This window comes from Geotrypetes seraphini, chromosome 2, assembly GCF_902459505.1.
Source record: "Geotrypetes seraphini chromosome 2, aGeoSer1.1, whole genome shotgun sequence".
NCBI classification, from domain to species: domain Eukaryota; kingdom Metazoa; phylum Chordata; class Amphibia; order Gymnophiona; family Dermophiidae; genus Geotrypetes; species Geotrypetes seraphini.
The window spans coordinates 70,745,675-70,770,012 of NC_047085.1; the positions used below are offsets into that span (position 1 = coordinate 70,745,675).

Below are 24,338 nucleotides of genomic sequence, written 5' to 3' on the forward strand. Positions count from 1 at the left end.
CTTATTCTTTTTTTCCACATGTATTCTTTTCTCGCAGTCTTGGAATGGTTATCTCTGGCCTTTGACAAATGAAGTCTCTTTATACTCTGATTGTTAAATGAAACCAGCATCTACTCGGTGCTTTTACAATTTGGCAGTTTAAAGCCTTCGCCCTGCTTTATTTAATCCGTTTTGAACATTACGTAAATGCAATGCAATGGGCCTGCATCCTGTGTTCAGAATCCACACATTACATGAGAAATAGCAGTTCCATTTACAACACACCATAGAGACGCCAAGAGTGACCCATCCCAAAGCCGAAGGTTTACCACCACTATGCTGGAGATTTAAGGCCCCTGCCCAGTCTTAAATCAGTTCTAGCATATGTACATTCCAAGAATTTGCATATTCTAATCAATAAACAGAAAGCAAAATTCCTTTTTCTACCTTTGTTGTCTGCTCATGTTATTTTTCTAATCATTTTGGTCAGTCTCTGATTCTGCTTTCCTCTGTCTTGTCTTAACTCTCTTGCCAGGGTCTCCATTTGAAATTTCTTCCCATCATTCATCTTCTCTATGCATCCCTATCCATCCGGTCCAGTATCTCTCATCTGTGTCCTTGCTTCTATCTTCCTGCTATGTTGAGCATCTTTCTTCTCCGAGTTCTTATTCTTACCTTGTTCAAAATCTCCTCTTTGTCCTTATCCCTCTTGCTCTGTCCACTATTGCCCCTTTGTGTCCTTATCCCTCCCCACATAAAGGCATGGCACTAAATGTCTAGGTTTAACACCAGCAGTGGTCAGCAAAATGCTGATTGCCACCAACTGAATATCGGGCCTGTTAAAGATAGGATGAAGTGCAAAAGTGGCATTGTCAGACTCAAGAGTGAAGGAGAGGAATATGTAAAAGCTAATGAGGATAAAGCAAATTGCTTAATAAACATTTCTATTCTTTTTTTTATTAGGTTTTAATAATAACATATAAAGAAAAAAACAAGTTTACAAATATTAATTAGGACACGATAAGTTCCAGTTGTACAAGCTAAGCAAAATATATGAAGAGAATAACGTGAACAAGGCAATACAATACAACCAGGTACCTCATGTCAAACAAATATAACAGTTCAGTACACATATTTTATTCAACAATGCACATGCAAAATATGGAAGAAATTTTCAATGAGCATCACAGCATAACATAGATTAAGCGATCTAATACATAGTGTGTCAACGGTCTAAAGTGCAGTAAGTTTGAACTGGGATCCATATTTTGAGAAATTAATTCATAGAATTATGTTTTTCTGCTATGGCGCTTTCAAATTTGATGGTTACTCAAACTGTGTTCTACCATATATTCCACTTTTGAAAAGTCCTTCCAACAGTGCAAAATGTTTTTAATAGCCAAAAATAGTAAGATGTTGAGTAAGCATGCATTATGTTCAGATAGGGAGTGCTTAAGGCCCTTTAGTCCTAGAATAATAATTTTGAGGTGTAAGGGTTCATGAATGTTCAATATAGAAGAAATGGGTGTTCCAGACTCTATCCCAATACAATTTAAGATGACACTGGAATATCATATGGGGCAGTGTACCCACTGATTTCTTATAGGATCAGCATAAATTGGAAACAACATGAGAGAATTTAGCAATTTTCTGTGGGGTCCAGTGGGATCGGTGCAGCAGACAGTACATCGATTGAAGGACAGAAGACAATCGAATGGACTTAAATACTCTAGTCCACACTTCATGCCATAACTCATCCTCAGCAGATATTTCCAAATCTGTATGCCAAGCGTTCATCAGTTGTAATATATGTACTGTAGATATTTGTCACAATATTGGATACCATTTAGAAGCAATTCCCTTGAGAGGGGTGATAATAATTTGTGAAAGAAGATCAGGTGTGGACTTTAGTTTTTGAAGATCCATATACTTTTCACAAACACAATGTTTTAGTTGAAGCCATCTAGAATATTGGTTGGCAGGAAGACCGTAATTATTGCACACTTCTTCAAAGGTCAGCCATTTCTATTCTATGTTATTAAATGGAAGGCCAAGAGTAGGACTGCAGAAAACTATGTACAGGTATGGTAGAACTTAAGCAATTTTCAAAAGATTGTGTTCATGAGGAGCTAGTTAAACTAAAAGAAGACAAAACAATGGGGTCAGAGGGATACATCCAGTGGTACTGAAATAACTTGTCTGATCTTTGCAATCCTTTTTTAAAGTCATAAGTGGTCCTGGAGGACTGGAGAAGGGTGAATGTGGTTCTTTTCCACAAAAACAGGAGGGGGTAAACAATTACAAAAGAATTGCTATTCTGTGTGACTGCCCAGGAAAAGGATCTAGGTGTCATTGCTGAAGATATATTGAAACCCTCAGCTCAAAGTATGTCAACGGCTAAGAAAGCAAATAGAATGTTAGGAATTATCAGGAAAGGAATGGAAAACAAAGATGAAAATGTAACCCGTTCTGGACTCCTTAGGGGGACGGGATATAAATTGAATTAAATAAATAAATAAAATGTTATAATGCCTTTGTATCACTCTATGGTACGGCCACACCTTGAATACTGTGTGCAATTCTAGTCGCCATATCTGACAAAAGATAGCAGAATTAGAAAAGGAACAGAGAAGGACGATGAAAATGATAAAATGGATTGAATGGTTTCCATATGGGGAAAGGCTAAAATGGGTAGGACTCTTCAGCTTGGAGAACGGATGATATGATAGAAGTTATAAAATGCTGAGTGGAGTGGAAAGGGTAGATGTGAACAGCTTGTTTACTCTTTCCAAAAATACTAGGGAGCATACGATGAAGCTAATAAGGAGTAGATTTAAAACAAACCAGAGAAAATATTTCTTCACACAATAATTAAACTCTGGAATTCATTGCTGGTGAATGTAGTGAAATCAGTTAGCTTAGCGGGTTTTAAAAAAAACATCTGGATAATTTCCTAATAGAGAAGTCCAATTATTGAGATGGCTTGGGGAAATCCACTGTTTATTCCTAGGATAAGCAGCAAAAAAAAAAAATCTGTTTTACTACTCGAGATCTAGCTAGGTACTTGGGACCCGAGTTTGTCATTGTTGGAGAATAGGTGTGGTTGATTTAGGTGCCATCAGGTGCCAAAACAGGCGCCATCAAATTAGGTGAGTGAAAAGCCGGCCTAATGGAACAGTGCCTATGTCTAACTCCACTTAGGCACCGCTAGGCATGATTTCTATAAACGGCACCTTTTTTTTGATTGACATTGGTGTCATTTATAGAATCTGGACCATTATGCTTTTTCTGGTGTTGTATTGTGTGCAAAGTCTGGCTTCCTAGGAGTTCAGTTTGTTTTTGTCTACATATTTCTATTTTTAGTTTGTAGTTACTATCTATAATTGGTGAAGGTCTATCTGTTTTTTTGTGCGTGAGGAAGAGACCAGCTATAGTACTTGCATTAAATATCTGATTTCTATGTAGATGAGAGGTGATGCTGGGGCTGCTGAACCCCTCTTTTTGCTTTTCTGGGGGTGTTATATGTTGAAATTTTCTTAACTGGTTCTGTTTCATGTGTTAAGGAAACTTTCATGTATGTTGAAGACAGCTGTACCATCAGTTCAGCCCAAAGCCACAGGGTTTGCAATCTTAATTGGTTCTATTTCCAGTCTTAAGTACATTTTTATGGATGTTTCAGGCAACTGTACCATCAGTTTGGCTCATAGAGACAATGATTTTGCATCTTGTTTGTGGGTCCACAATAACTTGCTGCTTCAGCCTTGAAATACATAGCACAAAGTCTGTATTGCTCAAAGTATTTTTTGATTGAATATATAGTTCTATACCACATACTGTCAGTCTGTGTATAACTCTGAAGAACAGATTTCAGAAAGGTGGCAGTGAAAAAGAACTTAAGTTTCTTCACATCAATACAGACGTCAAAAGGAAAAGTAGCATATGTTATAGGTAACTCTCAGAAAGAGATCAAGATGTGACATCATTCAGCGTAAACAGTGAGCACATTAACTTTGGTTAAGGGTACATATTGCACTAATGTTTAGCAAAGGAGTGTCTAACCTCGGTCCTCAAGAGCCTCAATCTAGTCAGGTTTGTAGAATTTCTTCAATGAATATGCGTGAGATTATTTGCATCCACTGCCTCCATTGTATGCAAACAGAACTCATGCATATTCATTGTGGAAATCCTGAAAACCTGACTTGGTGAGGGCCGAGATTGGTCACCTCTGGTTTAGCTCATCTACTGAATCCCCTGCTATAAATGTCACAGCATGCCATTGCAGGAGCTTCCTATCTGAGACAGTATGCAAAGCTTTGCTGATAGCCAGGTAACCACATCCAGGACATGCTTTGGACGGAATAAATTAAATACCCAATGAACAAATCAAAATGTTGTTGGGTTTTGTTTGTTTTTTATACATAGTCTACATCCCTTTGCCCATGCTGCCTTGCAATTATGATAGTCAAAAGTTAGTCAAATAGGGCCAGATTCTCTATGAGATGCCTACAGAGTGTGACACAGTGGTTAAAGCTACAATCTCAGCACCCTGAGGTTGCGGGTTCAAACCCATGCTGCTCCTTATGACCCTGGGCAAGTCACCATTGCCCCAGGCACATTAGATAGATTGTGAGCTCGCTGGGACAGCAAGGGAAAAATGCTTGAGTACCTGAATAAATTCATGTAAACTGCGCTGAGTTCTCCTGGGAGAACGGTATAGAAAATTGAATGAATATATAAATAAATACGCTACACATTCAAGGACATCTAGCAATGCCTAAGTCTGGAATCCAAGCATAATTTTTTTTTAATTGGCATAGTAATTGACCATGCCAGTTTTCAGCCAATCCCCAAAAAATTAAATCACCAATTAAGAGTTTGGCATGGAACTCTTAGGACACCTAGAGATGCCCAAGAGGAGGTGCCTTCTGACTCCTAACAAGGCCTACCTGATATGTAGGCATGGTTAGGGGCAGAGAATAGGTGTGGTTGACTTAGGCGTTGCTAAGCATCGGAGTTGGACGCCAGTACATTAGGCTAAGTAAAACCTGGCCTAATGCACTGGCACCTATCTCTAGGTAGGATTCTTGAAGTGGTGCCTAGCGGATGATTGACAACCATACCAAGCGATGCCTACATCATTTATAGAATCAGGCCCCTAATGTATTACGTTAATTCAATCAAAGGGGTATTATCTTATTTTTCTCTTTTATTTTGTTGCATTTCTTTTTATTAACATCTAATTAGAAAAATAAAATAGTCTGTATTTAATTTTGCCAGATCTTTTGCTGAGAACATGAAGTCCAATTGTAGGTCTTATTCAGTGTCTTTTGACCACATTAGGAATAATTGTGATACCCAATCAGGAATGGAATGACTGCCCTGAGGGCTTGAGTTCCTCAAGTTTCCACTGACAGCTGTATTTTATTTTATTTTTTTAAGTCTCATCATTTGCTGGTGACAGCTAGCTTAATTTGGCATTCTGAAACACTGTTGTACGAAGAGTCTTAAATGGCATGATATCTCAGATTTGCATTCAGTTTGCAAAACAGAAAGAAGTGGGTACTGCTTTTAGTTCTATTTTTAAATTCTGCTAAAATTAGAGGCAGCTGTATAACATAGAGCCTGCAGAAGCTCAGCCCCAGGGTTTAAGTAGCTGTGCTGCACAAAGCCAGGCTTCCGAATTACATAGAGTAGGCAAGTGCCTAAGGGCATCACAACACATCACAACTCCTCTTCCATCCAGGCTACCCTCTCTTCCAAGGAGGAGTGTGTGGCGCAGTGGTTGGATCTACAGCCTCAGCACCCTGGGGTTGTGGGTTCAAACCCCGCGCTGCTCCTTGTGACCCTGGGCAAGTCACTTAATCCTCCATAGCCCCAGGTACGTTAGATAGATTGTGAGCCCACCGGGACAGAGAGGGAAAATGCTTGAGTACCTGATTGTAAAAACCGCTTAGATAACCTTGATAGGTGGTATATAAAATCCTAATTAAAAAAAAAAAAGCACTACTCAGCTTGAGAGACAGCATCCTGATGAACCTAGCCTTAAAGACTCAGACTTGTCGGCAGACGGAATTCAAAGATATATACAGCATACAGGACTGAGTAGTGCATAGAAGACAGGATATTGAGAATTGAAGAGACAATCTTTCATCATGGCACATTTTTAAAAGGGCTCTCTAGGGGTCAGGATGGTGTTGAGAGAAGACGCTTGATCGGAGCATTCCTCCGACAATGAATTGTTTCAATCAACGACCACTTACCTCTGTGCTTTTTGCTATGGGGGACTGAAAAGGCGCTTTTCATGGATCTGTCCTCCACCGTTAGTGGTGCTGAAACATTTGGTACAGACTACCATTCCAGGGGTAATGACCCAACAGGTGACGGAGACTGTGCTGGCTTCGAGAGGAATGCCGAGTGTATCGGCGGACCTTAGCGGTGATCGAGCTTCGTTAAGCCTGGATCAGAGGCAGGCTCCCTCCCTCCCCCCCCCCAACCCAGAAGCGTTTCCCAAGCAGGAGTGGCTAATGGTTTATTTTCCAGAGAGGAGCTTTCAGTGCCCAATCATGGAAGACTTGTTGTTCAGCTGCCTAATGGAGAGCAAACAGCTAAAGTTGGAAAACCTTTTACTAGCTTGGAAGGGAGTAGAAGAGAGGCTTCTCGAGTGAGAGATAGTTAAGCCTGCAATTGTCAATATGGAAGCCCTGTGGCAAGCTATTATGGTTATCAACTCTAACCTTAAAAAGGCAACTTCTGTGTTACAATGTGATTGTGGAACTATTTCCTCCAGTGTTGAAAGGCAAGGAGAGTCTTTGCGGGTACATGGTGAGAGTTTGGAGAAACATGAAGAACAACTGGTACAAAATAAAGCAACTAGAACCCGGCTTTGGAGGAAGGTGGTGGAGAGCCTTTTCCCCTTTCGGGGCTCAAAATAGCCTTATCCCCTCTGGTTCCATCTAACCCCGTGTGTCCAGCCTCTGCCGGGGCTCAGTTGCAGGAGAGTTTTGATCCCGGAAGGGAATCAACGGGGTTTCCTGGCGAGGGCGCTGAGCCAGCAATGGCAGGGCAGCTGAAGAAACCAACAGAGAGAGAGAGAGAGGGAATTAACCCCACTCCCACGGAGGCGTCCTTAGGAGACATTTGGTTACTCCTACAACGGCTGGAGACTGCAATGGCCAAAACTACTGAGGAGGTAATAGATATTAACTCTAAGATTGACACTCTTACTAAAACTGTCAACTCAGTAAAAATGGATTTCTCAAACCAAACAGATGCAGGATGATATACAGCAGCTGCAACTGTTTAAAATAGCAACAATTAAAGATAATTCATCGATACATAGAAAATTAGAACAAATTGAAAATCATAATAGGAGATTAAATCTTCGCATTTTGAATTTCCCAATTTTACCTGGAACTCCGCCTATAGATTTTTTCAAAAGATACCTAATTGAAAATTTGGAAATGTCCCCTGACAATATTCCTCCTTTAAACAAAATTTATTACCTGCTGAATAAAAAGATTCCTCAAAGAGAAACGGAGAAAAATAATGAACAAGAGAAACAGATTGATTTTGGTAATGTTACTGCTCTTTTGGAACAAACTTTGAATTCAGACACTGAAAGAGCTGCCCTTCTAATATCTTTTGTTTTTGAGCAAGATCTAAATATGATTTTAAGACTATACTTTAAGAATTCTCAAAAACTATTTGGAGAACAACAGATTTGGATCTATCCAGATGTTTCAAAAGTTACTCAAGAGCGAAGGAAAAATTTCCTTTCCCTACCTCAAGAAACGCTTAAATTAGGGGCTACGTTCCTATTAGCTTATCCCTGTAAATGTCTGATGAGGTATTTGGGAATTAAGCACGTATTTTTTTCTCCAGACCACTTGAAGGAATTCCTAAAAGTCAAAAAGATCATTAAGGACTGATTAAGAATGGATTACAATTAGATGGTAGCCATGCCACAATAAGCTTTTTCCTTTGAATTTATTTTTAACTTAATGTCTCCAATATTATTTAATTATCACACCCTCTATATTGTGGTCTAAGGAGGGGATAACTATGTATATGCATAAGTTTTGTATAATTGGTAAAAATTGATTCTTTCTCCGTGTTGCATGGAACAAGATTATTCTTGTGAACTGAAGTGAAAATTCAATAAAGAAATAAAGTTAAAAAAAAAATTAAAATGAAACAACTAGAACTAGGTATTGTGAAAGATCTTTTTTTCTCTAAGAAGTTGGAATATATGGAGAACTATCAGAGAAAGAGCAATTTGAGATTCTTAAATTCTCCTAGGTCTCCAGTAGTATCAGCAGTAGAAATGGTGCGAAAGTACCTCCGTGAGATATTATTATTTCATCTGAAACCATGCCACCTATTTTGAGAACACAATATCTCACTATTAAGAGAGGCCTAGGAAGTTCAACACCGATAGAAGTTGCTGGACTTGCTCCTGCAAAATTGAATCTTATCAATTTTTTGGAGAATTCATTGGAAATTATTACTGAGCGTACGACTCTCATCATCACATTTGCTCTGGAGTATGACAGGAACTTTATACTGCGTACTTATTTCAGGTATATAAATTAGCAGTTCATTGGTTCTACTATTCGTATATTTTCTAATATCTCACAGGTTTTCCAGAGAAGGAGAAAGGACTTTTTGACACTTCAGCCACGGATCCTGGATCTGGGAGCCATGCATATATAAAAAATTTCCTGCTAAATATTGTGTCTGAATAAATGGAAAAAATAATCTTTTCTTTGAACTTAAGCAACTGTTGAAGTTTATAGAGGCTAAGGAAGATGATGGGAGCCATAGTTAGAACTGAGATCTCTTTCACAGGATAAATGCAAACCAGCTGTTAGTAATAATCTCCTGTGCTGCTACTCTTAATTTTCTAATGTGTTCTTAATAAATTTCTGTTTCTTTGGCCCCTTTTAGTATTGTGGACTAAATAATGTTTAGTTTTCTTGAAGAAGATTCATTATGAATATTACCTTGTACTTGTTGATCTGTAATCAAGTTTATTTGATTATACAGTATTTGTTTTGTATTTTAAAATTCATATATAAAAAATTAAAAAGGGCTCTCTACACGCTACTCCATCATAAAAGATAATTCCCCTCCCACATCCCTGCATCTAGGGGTACCTAAGATAGTTAATCTGTCCCTTGATATATCCTTTCTTGCAAAAGCATCAGGGGTGGAACCCCTGAGGAGTACCTAATACCAATGAATCAGGGAAGCCATGTTCAAATCCCACTGCTGCAACTTATGATCTTGGGCAAGTTATTTAATCTTTCACCATCTCGGATGCAAACGTAGATCGTAAGCACTCCAGAAAAAGGAAAATATCTAGTGTGCCTGAATGTAATTCATCTTGAACTACTAATGAAAAGGTATGAGCTAAACCCCAAATTCTTCCCCCTAGACACATCATAAAGGTATCAGTCACCGTGTTCAATGATTGGCACAGCTTTTACTACGAAACTGGCCCCTGTTTGACATATGATGAAGATCAGTCTTAACCTGGCTCAACAAAGTTTGCGGGACACTAGCCTACAGAAATAAAATTGGCTCCAGCCTGCACCCAGCTCAAACACCAGATTGTTTTATAGATCCTGGTCACAAGTACCTGACCCAAAGAGCTTTCTGGAGTCTAAAACAGTGTGAGCGAGACCGGGTTGGAGGGGGAGGGAGCCTGCCTCTGATCCAGGCTTAACAAAGCTCGATCACCGCTAAGGTCTGCGATACACTCAGCATTCCTCCCGAAGCCAGCACAGTCTCCGTCGCCTGTTGGGTCATTACTCCCGGAATGGTAGTCTGTACCAAATGTTTCGGCACCACTAATGGTGGAGGACAGACCCGTGAAGCGCCTTTTCAGTCCTCTATAGCAAAAAGCACAGAGGTAAGTGGTCATCGATTGAAACAATTCATTGTCGGGGGAATGCTCCGATCAAGTGTCTTCTCTCAACACCATCCTGATCCCTAGAGAGCGTCTTCTCTCAATACCATCCTGATCCCTAGAGAGCCTTCATTTACACACAAAAAAGTGGGAACGGACAATGAACACTCCACAAAAAAAATCAAGAATATAAAAAACAGACTTGTTTATTCCAAAACAGAAGGACAAACATCAACTGTGGATCCGACACAGTACTGTGTTTCGGCGAATCAAAATGCCTGCATCAGGGGTCACTGTAGTGTTGTAATACATATGAGAACAAGTCCTTTGTTAATACAAGACCAAGTCAATCAAACGAAAAAAAAAGTCGAGCGCTGAAAAGCTATCAAAGCACCGTCATTTACTTCATGTCACCAACGTAATGTTAACTACATTGTCTCAGGGACAGGAAATTCATATTTACCATTTGCAAGGTAATTGTTTGCTCCCCAACGGCCTACCAGCTGAACCTCCGCAGGACCATTTTCTTCCCTATCAATGACATGTGGTTCTCTCCCACCCCATCTCATGTGACCTCTCTCCTGCATCCCATTTTCCTCAGTAGTGCTAATCTGCTCACTAACCCCTATCTTTTCTCCAGTTCACATGCACATGCTGAGATACGGCAACTAGAACTGAACGCAAGGAGGCCAAGTTCCTGGAAGCGCTAGGGAACTGCTTCCTGGAACAAATGGTGGGAGAGCCAACGAGAGGAAACACCACCTTGGACTTGGTCCTAAATGGCATTACGGGACCGACAAAAGAAGTAGAAGTCACGGTCCTGCTGGGGACAAGCGATCACAACATGATCAACTTTATATTTGACATTGGAAAAGGGAAACGTACCAAAACCTTAACCACGACCTTAAACTTTAAAAAGGGAAGATATGATAGCATGAGAGCCATGGTGAAACAACGGCTCAAGAAAAAGATGGACAAAGTTAAAACAGTAGATCAGGCATGGTCCCTACTGAAAAATACTATCACGGAAGTACAAAATTTTTACATTCCGCAGATTTCCAAAGAAAGGAAAACTAAAGGCAAAGGAGAACTGGCATGGCTTACTAGAGAGGTGAAGGAAGCCATAAAAGAAAAGAAGGACTCCTTTAAAAAATGGAAACACATGAAAACAACCGAAGCTTGGAACAAACACAAAGATGTCCATTCATTATGAATTTTTGGAAATCAATTTGGGACCAAATTAACTGTTTATTAGATAACCCTTTGGCATTATCATATGATACTGTGCTGTTTGGTATGGCAATGAGAGCAAAAAGTCAGATATCTACAAATAATAACAAATTATTACTTATAACGACTGGGGTTGCCATTCAACAAATTATATATAATTGGAAAAATTGGAATAGATTAAATTATAATTTTTGGTGGAACTTCTTATGTCATATTTATAAAATGGAGAGATTTATTGCAATACAACAGGGTTGTTTCAGGAAATTTCAAGATATTTGGGAGCCATTAACAAAGTATTGTAATGATTAGAAAAATCTTGTTTCCCTTAAATTTACAAGTTCAATTATGGGGTGGGAGGGAGGGTATTTTTATTGTTACATGTTGTATAAATATTGATTATATGATAGATAAGGGTGGGGAGGGGGGGGAGATAAGAGAATATTATATGTATCATTGTTGATTAAGTGATATATTTATGGTTATTTGTATGGATATGTTATCATACTTATTATAAGTTTAAAAATGAATAAAGATTAAAAAAAAAAAAAAAAGATGATCAGAAGAAATGTCACAAGGTGGTGAGGGATGCCAAAAAGGACTATGAGGAGAAAATAGTGCAAGAGACCAAAAATTTCAAACCCTTCTTTAGATACGTAAAAGGAAAAAAACCTGCAAAGGAGGCGGTTGGACTGTTGGATGACCAAGGAAGAAAAGGGTACATCAAGGAAGACAAACAAATTGCAGACAGACTAAATTCCTTCTTTGTGTCTGTCTTTACAAGGACGACGCAACAATACCAGAAGCAGTAATAGAGGACAGCCTCACCGCAGTAGAAATGGACTTGGACCAGATATACTACCAGATCGACAATCTTAAAAGCGACAAATCCCCTGGACCTGATGGAATTCACCCAAGAGTCTTAAAAGAACTGAAGGGTGAAATCGGAGAGTTTTTGCAAAAGCTTGCCAACCTGTCAATTAGAACTGGACAGATACCAGACGATTGGAAGATAACGAACATCACGCCAATTTTCAAAAAAGGATCAAGAGGAGAACTGGGCAACTACAGACCTGTGAGTCTTACATCTGTCCCTGGAAAGATGGTTGAAGCACTGATTAAAGATAGCATAGTCCGGCACTTGGATAAACACAACCTGATGAGAGCCATTCAACATGGCTTCAGGAAAGGGAAATCATGTTTGACATATTTACTTCAATTTTTTGAGACCATGAACAAACAAATTGATAGTGGAGAACCGGTGGACATAATATACTTGGACTTCCAGAAAGCGTTCGACAAGACTTCTCAGGAAACTACAAAGCCATAGAATAGAGGGAGATGGATAGGCAAATGGCTGGAGAACAGAAAGCAGAGAGTGGGCATAAATGGGAAGTTCTCAGACTAGGAGAAAGTGACTAGTGGTGTGCCCCAGGGCTCAGTACTTGGGCCCATCTTATTTAATATTTTCATCAATGACCTAGAAGAAAGAACATCCAGTGAGATCATCAAGTTTGCAGACGACACAAAGCTATGCCGGGCAATCAGATCGCAGAAGGATATCGAGGAACTCCAGAGTGACTTGTGTCAGTTAGAGAAATGGGTGGAGAAATGGCAGATGAAGTTTAATGTGGAAAAGTGCAAAGTAATGCATTTAGGTAGAAAGGACAAGGAACACAGGTATAGAATGTCAGGTGCAACTCTGGGTAACAGCGAACAAGAAAAGGACCTGGGTGTACTGATAGATAGGACCCTGAAACCGTCGGCACAATGCACGGCAGTGGCAAAGAAAGCAAATAGAATGTTAGGCATGATAAAGAAAGGAATCACGAGTAGATTGGAGAAAGTTATAATGCCGCTTTATAGGGCAATGATCAGGCCACACTTTGAATACTGTGTCCAACATTGGTCTCCCAACCTAAAGAAGGATATAAAACTGCTGGAGAGGGTGCAGAGACGAGCTAATAAAAGGTATGGAGAACTTGGAATACGAGGAACGACTTAACAGACTGGGATTGTTCTCCCTTGAGAAAAGGAGACTGCGAGGGGATATGATTGAGACTTTCAAAATACTGAAAGGAATTGACAAAATAGAGCAGGAAAAAAAATTATTTTCAATGTCCAATGTGACACGGACAAGAGGACATGGACTGAAGCTAAGGGGGGACAAGTCCAGGACAAATATCAGGAAGTTCTGCTTCACGCAACGAGTGGTAAACACCTGGAATGCTCTCCCAGAGGAGGTTATTGCGGAATCTACCGTTCTAGGATTTAAAAGCAAACTAGATGCACATCTCCTTACGAGAGGCATAGAGGGATATGGGTGACTAAAATTACGCCAGGTATACACCTGGCTGAGCCTCCACGTGTGCGGATCGCCGGACTTGATGGACTGAAGGTCTGATCCGGAGATGGCAGTTCTTATGTTCAATACTCAAGGTGAGGTCACACCATGGAGCAATAAGAGGCATTATAATATTCTTGGCCTTATTTACCATCTCTTCCCTAATATTTCCTGGCATCCTGTTTGCTTGTTTGGCTGCCGCCACACACTGGGCAGAAGATTTAAGCATCAGGTAATTATGATTTGAATTATTCTTCCCAATGTGCATCACCTTGTATTTGTCCCCCATTAAGTTTCATATATGTGGGTATGTACATACATATACGCACACATGCCAGATACTCGAACATACTTATGCATTATTCTGTAAGTACCATATTTTTCGCTCTATAAGACGCACTTTTTCTCCAAAAAAAGTGGGTGGAAATAAGGGTGCGTCTTATAGAGCGAATACTAACTAACCCCCCCTACCTTAATTTTCTCCAGCGGTCCAGCGCTATAGGGCAGGAGCTTTCGGCCTCCTGCCCTTCCATCCAGCTTTCTCCCCAGCAGCAGAGTCGGAGTGGAAAGAAGGCAGGCGTGAGTTTTTCGCTTCTTGCCTTGCCGCTCCGTGAATGGCGGTCCAGTGCTATAGGGCAGGAGCTTTCAGCCTTCTGCCCTTCTCTTCTGCTCGCAAGAACTGGGACAGCCATTCACTGAGTGGCGCAAGACAAGGCAGGAAGCGAAAAACTTGCACCTGCCTGCTTGCCGCTCTGCTGCTGCTGGTGCCGCTCGGGGGGGAGAAAGCAGGAGAGAAGGGCAGGAGGTTGAGTGTGGGTAGGGTGCACACACGTGTCACTTAAAGAATACATATCACCTTTTGCCATCTTTGTCAGACATGCCCCAGATACATTAGGTAGATTGTGAGCCCGCCAGGATAGACAGGGAAAAATGCTTGAGTACCTGAATAAATTCACATAAACTGTTCTGAGCTCCCCTGGGAGAATGGTATAGAAAATTGAATAAATAAATAAATTAGCCACACTATTGCACCAACTCTAAGGCTGACAAAAGTGCTTGTAACTAAGCGTATACCCGGTTGCCAGTAGCGTAGTAAGAGGGGGCATGGGGAGACGGTCCATCCAGGGCACCCTCTGTCCTCCTCTACGCCCCCCACCCCACCCCCCACTACCACGTGCATGTGCCCATTCCCTTCCCTCATACGTCTTTAATGTTCACGCCGTGAGCAACAACTCCAACCTGCTGCTCGCGCCAGTGTCGGCTCTTCTTCCGATATCACTTCCTGGACCTGTGTCTAGAAATTAACATCAGCGTGAGAGCTGACGCCAGTGTGAGCATCAGTTTGGGGCTGCTGCTTGCGCCGCGAACATTAAAGAGGTACAGGGGAAGAGAAGGGGCAGGCTTGGGGCAGGAAGGAGTGTGGGGGGAGAGAAGAGGGCGGGGGAGGAGCACCACTGCCCCAGACACCTCTCACCCTCGCTATACCGCTGCTATTTACACTAGCATTCTATAAAGGAAAGTAGGCACCTACTGTTCTTTATGGAATAGGCACCTATACATGGTCTCACTATTATAGAACTACCCCCAGTGCTAAAAATATAAAACCAAAGACCATAAATGTACATCAAAAACAGCATTAAAGTATTTCTGACACGCAAGCTAAACAGACTAAAGATAAACACATTCAACAGAATGGCTCAAGATTTAGCCCAAACCATAAAAGACATTTTCATCGCTTTCCTAAATTTCAGTATGTCAGACATTTGGTGACCCTCCCTAGGAAAACAGTTCCAGAGAACTGGGCCAAAGACTGAAAATGATCTGTTTCTCATGGCAACCAGTCTCACATTGGAAGGACTTTGAAGCTCAACTTCCTGTGAAGAACATAATAATGAACAAGAACATATTCTAAAAGTTTTAACTTAAAATAAACAGGCCCGGGAGCTCTCAAGGAGCAGCCTGTTTGAATCACAAAGAGAGGTCTATACATTTTTTTATAAATATAGAAAAATACCACTGCCTTAAATTTAACTCTGAAAGAAATTGGAAGCCAGTGTCTGGTTTCCGAAACTAGGTGTGTTTTAATTCATTAGGGATATACAGTATTAACCTCCTTTATGAAGGAATTTCACCCTAGGCAGTATACAAGATATAGCTTAGCAGACAACTAACATTGTAATAACAACAAAACTATAGTAAAATAATCGAATATCAGGGTAATCTACAATTAGAACAATGAGGTAACTGGAAACAGGAAAATTATAGCAATAAATATTGTTAACAGTGCCATACATGTTAAAGCAGGACAGTAGATCATTTATTTAGCGCAAATATAATACAAAGTCCGTGCAATACAGTATAAGAAAATATCTTAAAATGTAGCAGAAGGCATACTGAGCATATAGATAGGCAAGACAGGTTAACCCTTTAATTGGCAGATGGTGAAATGGCTGCTTTACATAACTCGATACTGAACGAGAGCAACAGTGTCAAGTAACAGGCATTTGGAGATGCAGATTTCCCATAAAAGCCATAGAAGACATATCTACAACGTGACATAATCAGGCTCGAGGAATGGGCATCGACATGGCAGATGAGGTTCAACGTGGATAAGTGTAAAGTGATGCATGTCGGTAACAAAAATCTCATGCACGAATACAGGATGTCCGGGGCAGTACTTGGAGAGACCTCTCAGGAAAGAGACTTGGGAGTTCTGATTGACAAGTCGATGAAGCTGTCCGTGCAGTGTGCGGCGGCAGCGAAAAGGGTGAACGGAATGCTAGGAATGATAAAGAAGGGGATCACGAACAGATCGGAGAAGATTATCATGCCGCTGTACCGGGCCATGGTGCGCCCTCATCTAGAGTACAGCGTACAGCACTGGTCGCTATACATGAAGAAGGACACAGTACAACTCAAAAGGATCCAGAGAAGAGCAACTAAGATGGTTAAGGGGTTGGATTTGCTGTCGTACAAGCGAAAGATTAGAGAAACTGGGCCTCTTCTCCATCGAACAAAGGAAATTGAAAGGGGACATGATCAAAACATTCAAGATACTGAAGGGAATAGACTTAGTAAATAAAGACAGGTTGTTCACCCTCTCCAAGGTAGGGAGAACGAGAAGGCACTCTTTAAAGTCGAAAGGGGATAGATTCCGTACAAACAAGGTACCTCACGAACGGCTACTTAAAAAACTGTGGAACCACGGGGTGCAAGGGGATATCTACCGATGGATCAAACACTGGCTAGCGGGCAGGAAACAGAGGGTTGGAGTCAAGGGCCAATACTCAGATTGGCAATGGGTCACGAGCGGAGTTCCGCAGGGGTTGGTGCTGGGACCTCTACTATTCAATATATTTATTAACGATCTGGAGACGGGGACAAAATGTGAGGTTATCAAATTTGCTGATGACACCAAACTCTGCAGCAGGGTTAGAAACACGGAAGACTGCGAAGACCTACAAAGGGACCTAACGAGACTGGAAGACTGGGCAAAAAAGTGGCAAATGAGTTTTAACGTAGAGAAATGCAAGGTCATGCATGTAGGAAAAAAGAACCCGATGTTCAACTACAAAATGGGGGGAACACTGCTAGGGGTGAGTAACCTGGAAAGGGACCTGGGGGTGATGGTCGACTCATCACTGAAACCATCGGTGCAATGTGCGACAGCCTCAAAGAAAGCAAACAGAATGCTGGGCATCATCAAAAAGGGTATCACGACCCGGACGAAGGAAGTCATCATGCCGCTGTATCGCGCAATGGTGCGCCCGCACCTGGAGTACTGTGTTCAATACTGGTCGCCGTACCTCAAGAAGGACATGGCGGTACTCGAGGGAGTGCAGAGGAGGGCGACTAAGCTGATAAAAGGTATGGAAAATTTTCCATACGCTGACAGGTTAAAAATGCTGGGGATGTTCTCCCTGGAGAAGAGGAGACTTAGAGGGGACATGATAGAAACCTTCAAAATCCTTAGGGGCATAGAGAGAGTAAATAAGGACAGATTCTTCAAACTGAGAGGAGCCACAAGCACTAGGGGTCACTCGGAGAAATTGAAAGGGGACAGGTTTAGAACAAATGCTAGAAAATTCTTTTTTACACAGAGGGTGGTAGACACATGGAACGCGCTTCCGGAGGAAGTGATAGGCCAGAACTCTGTACAAGGATTCAAGAAGGGTTTGGATAGGTTCCTGGAGGATAAGGGGATAGAGGGGTACAGATAGAACTTGAGGTAGGTTATAGAAGTGGTCAGAAACCACTTCACAGGTCGCAGACCTGATGGGCCGCCGCGGGAGCGGACCGCTGGGCGAGATGGACCTCGGTCTGACCCAGTGGAGGCAACTTCTTATGTTCTTATGTAAGGAAGTTCTTCTTCACTCAGAGAGTGGTGGAAAACTGGAATGCTCTCCCGGAGTCTATCATAGGGGAAAAGACCCTTTAGGGATTCAAGACAAAGTTAGACAAGTTCCTGCTGAACAACGTATTCTGGTAGGACTAGTCTCAGTTAGGGCGCTGGTCTTTAACCAAAGAACTGCCGCGTGAGCAGACTGCTGGGCATGATGGATGACTGGTCTGACCCAGCAGTGGCATTTCTTAAACATAAGGGTTAAACAGAGGCATTGGGGATAAATAAGTGTATGGCTGGACTAAGGGTAAACTAAGAGGTTCTTTTGCCATGCTGCATTAAGCAGTTAGCATGGGCTTTACCAGCTGCATGGGACTGGAACGACTGGGGTTTGTTCTACTACAGGCGAGGCAAGATCAACAGTGGTGAACTTGTCTGACTATGCCCCTTCCACTATAGAAATTGAGGTTCTCTCTAGAGCAGGGGTAGGCAATTCCGGTCCTCGAGAGCCGGAGCCAGGTCAGGTTTTCAGGATATCTACAATGAATATATATGAGATGGATTTGCATGCACTGCCTCCTTGAGATGCAAATCTATCTCATGCATATTTATTGTGGATATCCTGAAAACCTGACCTGGTTCCGGCTCTCGAGGACCAGAATTGCCTACCCCTGCTCTAGAGGTTTAACTTTTGTGCCCTCAGTTAGACATGAAGCATTCCAATTTCGGATTGATGTGGAAAAATTTATAAGGAAATTGCAATTGCAGTTATATTTCTCTGGCATTGAGAACAAGGATCTGGATTGCTCTGTAGAAAGAGAGCGTTCTACCTTGGTTCCACTAGGCCCGCTGGATCCAGTTCTTTCCACATTTAAACAACTTATCCTGAGGGCAGCAGAAAAGATAGAAAAATCTAACCCTAGAGTGCAACACAATCTTTCTCTAGAGAAAAGAAAGGCAGTATAGTCATTAAGAAATGAGAAATCTATTACGATCAAAACAACGGACAAGGGGGGAGCAGTGGTGGTCTGGGCTAGGGATAAATATCTGGAAGAAGCCCATTCTCAACTATTTATAGAAGCCAACTATAGCCCTCTTCCCTCGGACCTTTCAGAAATAATTTTTGGGAAAATTTTAGTGGTGGTGAATAGTGGAATAAAATTAGGATTTCTAACAGATGCAGAATATAAATTTCTGACAAATCAGCACTATAAGATGCTTGTTTTCTATCTTTTACCCAAGATCCACAAAAACTTGATATGATCTCCAGGGCGCCCGATTGGCTCAGCAAGAGATTCTATGCTTGAGAAACTTTGTAAATATGTAGATTACCACCTTCAGGAATGCCTAGGATCTGTAATCTCTCTGCTAAGAGATACTACACATTTTCTTCAATAGCTGTAATCCTGGAATGGGCATATGCAAGATATTTCTTTTTTGATTACAATGGACGTGGCTTCATTGTATACCTCCATTCCCCAAAAGGAAGCTCTGGAAATTTTAAAAACAAACCTTGATTGTAGGCCGTGACCTCACTTAGCTCCTACAGATTTTTTAGTGGACTTGAGCGATATTAGCAATGACATGAAACTACTTTCTATTTGAGGGTTGTTTGTTTTTTTCATGGGTGGCGATGGGTGCATCGTTTGTCCTGTCGGTGGCAAATTTATTTATGGGCCATTATGAACATCTATGGGTATATCAATCTTCTTTCCAGCAATATATACCTTTATGGGTCCGGTTCATTGACGACATTTTCTTTATATGGACTGGACTGCTCAATATTGTAGAGGATTTTGGAAGAAATCAGATTAAACTGGAAATGAAATATATACTCAGCAGGCAGTGTTTTAGGATGTAGAAGTAACACAAACAGCTACCCATTTTGACATTGGTACACATTAAATCCACTGACCGTAACTTTATTTTAAGATTTAATAGCATGCACCCATACCCCATGAAAAGTAATATACCGTATGCACTGTTTTTGAGAAACAGATACCAAGGAGAAGTTTTTGGAACTATCGTCCCTACTGGAAGATAAATTGTCTACCCGGGGTTAGCCCTCTATGCCCATTGAGAGGTTCTGCTCCAATACCATGAGAAGAAAAGTGATAAAGATCTGTTTCCCTTTGTGATGAAATATTCTGCTTCATCGATCCAGCTGCAATGGGCAATACGCCCTCATCTCTCTATGTTGCAGCTTCATCCGTGTTTCAATTCCTCTACATTTTTGTTTGCATTTCAGAGAAACAGTAACTTTGAGGACATTCTGAGCCCTAATTGCTTACCTGCAATTCCAGATGAAACATTCAATAATTTTCAGGACATTTGAAATGTGGGAATTGCTCTATGTGTGTTAACATGATGGAAGGGAAAGTATTTGAGCACCCAATAACACACAGGAAATATGAATTGGATTTTGATTTTACCTGTAGAACAAGTGGGGTCATCTATTGCATACAATGCCCCTGCTTGTTGTTGTACATTGGACAGACATTGAGAGTCTTGAAGATTCGATTGCAGGAACATAAATCATGTATACAGATTGATAGGGTTGAGGAACCTTTGGTGATTCATTGTAAACAAGATAGACATGATTTCAATATGCTTAAATGTACAGTGCTGGAGAAATGCACACAATTGGCAAGAGGAGGTAACTGGAGAAGATTATTGCGCCAGCGAGAACAGTGCTGGATCTATAATTTAAATACTATCATACTGGATGGACTAAATAACAGGGTTGAAAGGTCAGCGTTCTTTTAATAAAATTAAGATCAGAACTTCGGCCCTATATAAGCTGTTTCTTTAGGAAGCTGTGTTTCTATTCCCTTACGTGCTGGGTCCCTCCCCTTCTATTTCTGATTGGATACTCCTTTAATATGTGGGAGTGGTTTTCATCTCTGTAGATATGCCCTTTCAGCGATCTGATTGGATTTCTGGTATCAGGAGGGAGTGGTTTCCCTTTGGAAGATGAGTTTGTTTAAGGATCCAATTCTATCTTCAGTCTGCCCTCCCTCCTCTAGCCTATTGGTGAATTCCCCCTCAATTTGAGGCTTTGTCTGAGTGTCTGTGAGCACCAGCGCCATTTTTCCTGAAAACGAGTGTGGATTAGCCCAAGCTTGCTGCAGCGTGTGTGAGCGTTGCAGCTGGAGTGTTGTTATCCCCTGACGCAGCCCTGACCAGCGAAACGTGGACTCTCTGTTGGGGTATTGGTGTGTTTTAAGAAACAAGCAGAAGGCATTGTGCCTGAATGAAGATACAGAATAAATTTTTCCTGCTTAGTTTTAATAGTGCTTGGTGTTAGTATACTGTAGCGTTTGCTTTTTGATTTTGATGCTGACTAATCCTATGAATGAAATACTATATGGACATTGCGATAGAACTGCTGTGGAGTTTTTTTGAGCCCATGAAGCATTAACTGAGTCTTTTTTTCTCCACATATGTATATGCTGTGTTTAGCTTAGGGCAAAATACTGTGTTTCTCTCTCGCCCTATATTCAAGTTTTAATAAAATTTGATGGATCACTTAATCATAATACAAAGCGATGAACAAGTTTAAAAACATGTAATACAATTCTCATTACAGGGAGAAGATCTCATTAATGTAGGCCAACCAACAAACAAAACAGACCCTAACGGAAAATGAGGGAAGAAATACAATATTTTGAGAGTAAAGGAAATGAGTAAGGAAAAAATGAAAGGAGGGGAAAGACAACGCTAAAAATCTGCTTTGTAGTCAGTGGAGTGATCATTACTGTGTCAAGCATAATTTTTGCTTTTTTTGTTTGTTTGTTCTTGCCCCCAAAGAGGCCACAAGGGGTTTCTAAAATAGGCCCAGGGAAGGCCTATGGATGGTCAAGTGGGATGGGGGAGGGGGGAGAGTGATCACAGGGAGGGAGTGATCGTGTGTGGGGGAATGAATTTTAGGTTTCAGCTGAAAATGCACAGGCATTTTCAGCTGATACCAGAACTGGGTTTCAATTCAGTATTGGAGCCGAATCCAAATTTGAATCCAAAATTCGGTTGGCCTATAAGCTAAGAATTAATGATAAAAAATGTAGGGTCGTGCATTTGGGTTACAGAAGCCTGGAGGGAGGAGCAGTACAGTTTAAGGGTTGAAGTACTTCCGTGTTCAAAAGAAGAGCAGGACTTCGGTGTAATCGTATATACATTTAAAAGACTGTTGAAGCGTCATGAGTTGTGTACGTGTTTGATGAAATATAGTCATTGATGTTTTTTATAATGGATAATTGTCTGTAATAATTTTATATCTGTTGTCTGTATATTTATTATGTGTGTAATATTGGAATCTGCCTTCTTAAAGGTGGACTATAAATAATAAACTATAAACCATCTTCAAGTAGTAAAAAAGGTGACAGCAAAAGCCAGAAAGATACTTGGGTAAATAGGGAGAGGAATGGCTAGAAAAAAAAGGAGGCGATAATGCCTCTGTATAAGTCTCTGGAGACCGCACTTTCAAAACAATATAAACAGGATGGAGTCAATCCAGAGTAGAGTTACTAAAATGGTCAGTAGTCTTCATCATAAACATTTAGGAAAAGACTCAATATGCATACTTCAGAAGAAAGGCAGGAGAGGAGAGATATGATAGAGATGTTTAAATACCTTTGAGGCATACAACACACAGGAGGACATAAGATGAAAGTAAAAAGGTGCGCATTTCATAAGCTAAGGGTGAAACTTTTTCCACAATAGGGAATGGCCCATGCCAACTGGGCAAGAATTTCCTATTTTTCACTTTATGTTTGCCACAATTGTAGTTGAATACCTTCTTGACAATGCAGTATTCTTTTGAAGTGGTCCTTTGCCAGATACTTGGGACCTGGGTCGGTCACTGTTGGAAACAGGTGTGACAACTCTTATGTTCTTATGTCAATGGAATTTGCTTCCCAGGACTAGCCATTATTGGTTCCTTGGGAAGGAGCCAGAAGGCATTAGGGCTCACTGCGTCAGGGTTTCCTTATGCCAGAGGCCTGGGCCAAGAATGCCCTAGCCTTGGATACCTGGGCCAGGAGTGCCTTGGTCTGGCGTGCAGAGACTGGGAATGACCTTGCTCAGTCATTCTGTATTCAGTTCATTATCATATCTTTACAAGCTAATTATTCTAAGGTCAACAAAGTGGCCAAGTGGTCAAAAAGTCATTTAGCCTCCCACTGCTCCACAGGAAGGCAGTACATCAAGAATCTAATAAACGCAAACATGATGGATTTATTTATTTACTTACCACATTTATATGCTGCTTTTAACAAAGTGTCTTACAATAAAATATACATAATTTACCTTTTTATGAAACCGTGTTAGGCTTTTTTATCGCAGGCTGTGGCGGTAAAAGCTCTGACACTTAGAATTCTTATGAGCGTCAGAGCTAATACTGCTGCGGCCGGCAATAAAAAAGCCTACACGGCTTCATAAAAAGGAAGGTTAAATCACATACCAAATACACATGCATAATAAAGGACAAAGTATACCACAACATCCTCTCCCCCCCAAAAGTAATTGCAATGCCCCCAAAGCAGTACTGAATTAGAAGTAAATCACTGCCCTCCCCAATTAGGGCCGTTTACTGCATCAAAACCAAAATTCTACCCACATAAAGAACAAGTGAAAATGACCATGTGAGTTTTGTACCCAGGACAATTTTCAAAGGGATCCTATGCACTTACTCTCCCCCCTTGAAAACAACTGGTACAAAGAACACAAGAAGAAAGCATGTGTAGAAATTATCTCCTTAACTAAATGCTTTCACATAGCTAACCTAAAAGTTATCTAGACTATAAAACTATCTCTGGAATGAGCAGCATTGGCGATATCAGAAAATATTTCTGGAATGAGCAGCATTGGCAATATCAGAAAATATTTGTTTAGAGAAAGAGTAATGAGTGTATGGAAAGGGGTTCCAATGAGAGATGGTGGAGACAGAGGAGCAACTAGCCTTGCGTTAGAGCTCTGTGCTATAATTCAATACATGACACGTGTGTAATAAATCCACTGAAACCTGAAAATATAGGAGGTCTGAATTTCCTTAAAGCAGCAGTGAATCTGTGAAATGCTAGCTACCATCAGAGGGACTGTTCAGTATAAGCTATAATGCTAATAAGTGCATTAGATTACAACATACAACTGTAGTTGTTTTTTGGACCATAAATTATTCTGCATGATTTTTTTTATGCTCCCGTAATTATAATGAGTAGTTGACAATGATTATACACAAACACCTCGATATTCAGCTGGCGGCCTGGGTCAACGTTGATCATTGGCGGCTTCATTATGCTCTGATATTCAGTGCCGGGCCCTGTCTGGGCACCACAACTGAATATCAGGGCATAATGCCGGGTGACCTGGCCCAGAGCTAATGTGTGTCTGGACGATACTCAGTTGGGGCCTGCTAAGAATTATGCGGCACTGGCTGAATATCAGGCTGGAGCCGCATAACTTTGTTAATGGGGATTTTTTTTAATGGCGTCTCGAAGCCCCTGATCCCCTCCCGATGTCACCAACTATGCCCCCCAGGC

At 41.0% G+C, this 24,338-nt stretch overlaps 1 protein-coding gene across 5 annotated transcripts in view; it reads right to left on the reverse strand.

The window, feature by feature from the left end:
* Positions 1 to 24,338, reverse strand: part of MATN2 (matrilin 2) — a 179,932-nt gene that overhangs the window by 119,663 nt on the left and 35,931 nt on the right. The gene's annotated exons all lie outside the window — the stretch shown is intronic.